Source organism: Elaeis guineensis, chromosome 8 (genome assembly GCF_000442705.2).
Source record: "Elaeis guineensis isolate ETL-2024a chromosome 8, EG11, whole genome shotgun sequence".
Taxonomy (NCBI): Eukaryota; Viridiplantae; Streptophyta; class Magnoliopsida; order Arecales; family Arecaceae; genus Elaeis; species Elaeis guineensis.
In genome coordinates this window covers 137,052,090-137,056,233 of record NC_026000.2, presented here as the reverse complement: position 1 = coordinate 137,056,233, position 4,144 = coordinate 137,052,090, and positions in this window count along the sequence as shown.

The following is a 4,144-nucleotide window of genomic DNA, read 5'->3' as shown; positions in this document are numbered from 1 at the left end:
CTTTGGTGAGAGGGAGAGAGGAGGGTTCTCCTCCTTAAATAAAGCTAGAGGGGGGCTCTTTCTGACTCCGATTAGGAGCCGGCGAGAGGAGGAAGAAGATTCCCTTCGGGAGTCTTCTCCCCTATTTTTCTTTTTTTTTTTTTTTCATTTGGGCTTTATGGGCTGAGTTTGTTACATGGACCGGGCCGGGCCATGACACTTTTAATACATATATTCATGTTTATTATTTTAGTATCCCCCTCGTGCATCACATGGGCATCGATTTCAAATAGATCTAAATCTCTTACATACCAAAAGTTAACATAAAAGTTATTAAATATTAAAAAGAATTTACTATTTAGATAATTATTTAATATCTCAGAAATTATTTGAAACGAATTCCAAAAGAATAACTCCTATTCAAGAAATAAGAGTTATATTTTTGGGACTCCTTTCAAATAGTTTCTAAGGATGGCAATGAAGAAAGATTGCCTATTTTCTTTATCTAGTTGTTTAAAATTGAGTTAATTTGAAGTTATAATTAATAAGTTGATTGGGTTAGGTTTACTCATGATAATATTCAAACTTATATCTTGTTCCACTGGAAATTAATTTCAATACCAGTGTTCAACATTTGTGACCTATATGCTCTATTCAAATAGAATGTGCTCAACTTGGCTGCGACTGCATGGATTTCCACTCAAATTCAATTAATATAGATTGAAAACTATTTGAGTTATTAGATTTAATCTACTAAGTCTAAATTGCTTACAGACTAATAATTATGTAACTCGAATATCCCTTATTTATATATCAAGTTATTAAAAAATTGAACAATTTAAATAATACTAAATAATGTATATTTTTTGACCACTTGATGTCTATATTAGACATCTTCAAAGCATATAATATTTAGTAAATAATAATTTAAAAATAATAGATCATATCCAAGATTCGAATCATCTACGTGAGATCTCTATCATCCAATCTAAACCTATCTAGATTTGAACCAATATAACTAGGTCTAGCTCTCTGTCTACACATATATATGCATCTATGTATAAAATTTTATTTCTATTTCTTAATTTATATTAAAAGTATAAACATGTTTCATATAATTAATTATTTTTAAAAATAAATATATTGATTATTATATAATTATATTTTTTGGATAAGAATTAATATAATTTTTTTAAAAATAAATATGTTATTATTTTTAAATATATGCATGCATGTATTTTTCTAATTTTATTTTTTACTTAATAAATAGAAGCTAATGGGTATACATCATGTTTCTATAAAAAAGATTTGACAGGAAAAGGAAAAACATATTTTGGTAAGATGTTAGCTTAAACCTTCCTCCCTCCATTTGATAATCTATCATAAGGTGATCCTCTTTGCTTAGACATTCTATTATTTATTTATTTTTATCAAATAGTAGACGGTATCTTTTTGTTAGCCTCTATGACAGCTTTAAATGCTCCCATATTCTAGAGGTTTACTTTCTTTTTTTTATATATATATTTTTTAAGGATAAAAAGAGGTGTACTTGCTCCGATTTAGTACGGTCGTTAAGAAACTGCGTAAACGCACTGGTCAATTATTGACGTATCATGGTAAAAAAAGATGTACTTGCTTCGTTTTAGTATGATCGGCAAGAAACTACATAAAACACACCTGCTAATTATTGGCGCAACGTTGCCTACATATAAAATGCATGTCCCATATTTTTTTTCTTTTGAATGATGTTGCTATATATTTTCGATTTGGATCGGTTGGCTGGAATTAAATGGCAATTAGTAAGATGATGACGATCGAATCTGTAAAATAAATTTTTGATCGGAATCAGCTCCAACAAAAATTCTCCGACATTTAAGTCAGAAACTCGCAGAACGAATGGAATGAGCGCACGAGAGAAATTGCATAAGAAGGAAGAGTTGTGGGAGACTATCATGATTTTTTTGGATGCATCACTCGAAAATTTTTAATCTGATTTTTTAGGATTTGATGGTTGTAGTTGTCTTATCCGGCTCATGGCCAGTTACCTCCAGCAATCACGTGGTTTGAAAAGATATGCAGGATCTTCTGATCAATCCTTTCAAATTTATCGATCAAAGCAGAGATTAGCAGCTTGATGCATGTAGACTGACAAAAAGGTCGGTGCTTGATGCACAAGTCGGAGGCCGACCCTTGGTCGACTGCTTCTGAGGTTCGCCAGTGTCGTTGGTTCGAGCACTAGAGATTTTCTATCCTCAGTAGATGAATAGCTCATAGTTCCATCTATTCGTTGTCTAGACATCCATTATAAAAGACAAACATATGGTTTATATTAACTAATCTCTTCATACATATGATGGGAAGTCATATTCATCATTGATTTAACGGTCTTTCATGATAGGATACAAGGGAGATAAGAGTAAAGTCAATAGCTGAAGAATTTTGGGGAAAAAGGCTATCTCACAGAGATAATATTTACAGAAAATTCTATCAAAAAAAGAAAGTCCAGACTTACTAAGGTTTCAAGAAAAAAATGTGTTGAATTATTGATGGAAAATAAATAAAGTAATATATGATAATCATGTTCAAGAACCTTATATTAACATTGTTTATTGAATAGAGACCGGTATCATGACAAAGGTTGAAATAGATTCCAGGTTGGTATGAAATTTTGAACCAAGAAGCCAGCATCAACCAGCCTCAATACCGAAACCCAGCTTTTGTAACTAGGATAAAAGTCAATTTGCAAACAAAAGTAGGTCCCCGATGAGGATCCTGATGCGCACCCTCTTTTGAGCAATCTGCTAAATCCTGATGGTAATGGGTCTAGAGATGGATCAGGCAGCTCAAAGAGTCAAAGATTGGGGCCGACTGCCGACAGATTTGTAAAAAAGTCTATTCGTCACAGTGTGTCCGATGGAAGATCATCTGATGCTCAAGTCAGTCAAATTTAGAAAACAATCAAAGAAAAAAAGAGGAGAACAAGAATAGGATATTCGCTCTGAAGTCCATCCTCTTACTTGAGGATTTCTTTTTTTACCTCTTTATATAGAAATAGATCCTTAGGCAGGCATACCAAAATTTGGTAGGTTGTTAGGACCAACGAGGTCATAATTTGATAAGCCATTGGAATTCGCTCACTAACCTATGAATCAGGATTGTTAATTATGATCGTTAGTAGCAGATCATGCCTATGAATTGGATTTGTTAGTTGTGGGTATCATTATTAGATCGTGTCCATATTCTCAAAGTTTCTGAGAGATTCTAGAGATCATCCACGTGGCCGAATAAGACAATGGCGTAAGGTCGGGGTAGGACTAAGGCTCTGTCTCGACAATATCAGTGCCTATGTGGATCATTGAGTGTTACTTCTTATTGTTTGTTAGATCCAACCTCGAGGTTAGTAAATACCTGATCTGGAGATCAGATAAATTAAGGGTATTGTACCACTTCATCTCGGACCCTTGGGTTTGCCTCTGATGTTTGAGGAGGTTTCACCGGATCATTTGTGGGTGCTTGACTGCGATCTGAGGGGAGATTGGATTGGATAGCAGATAACCCCACAAAATCATGATGCAGATCTTGATTGAAATCAAACTTAGGCTCCATACCGGTCATTCTCTCCAAGTGTGATTCACCAATGGTTATGTTACTAGTTTTTGCTTTAACAAATGATTGTTGAGTTCAAAAAAAGTAATGGACACAAACAAGATTAAAAATCTTTTTTGATGAAGACAAGATGAAAAATCTTATAACATTAAACCATGATGTATGCATGTAGGGCTAGCCCATACCTGTGAACTACTACATTGGACAAGAGCCCACTAAGCCGACCCCAACCTGGAACTTAACTGTTTGCCATCACAAGATTCTAAACCACGACCTTAAAGAAACATGAACTGCCACCAGCCCATCCATGTCACGGATACTAGCATACTGTAATGAATAACTTAAATGATGTAGTGTGGTATCTTTCCGCTTAGCTTTTACTCCAGTCCTAACATTCTATGCTCTTAAATTAGGATAATTCGAGAGCAATTATTAATTAATGCATGAAAGATGGAGGGACTTAGAAATTCAAACTTTTCTTGCCACTCATATGCAAATCATTCTCCCTTCTTTTTTTTTTTTCCCTTCCATTTATTATTTGATCAAAGATGTTTAACAA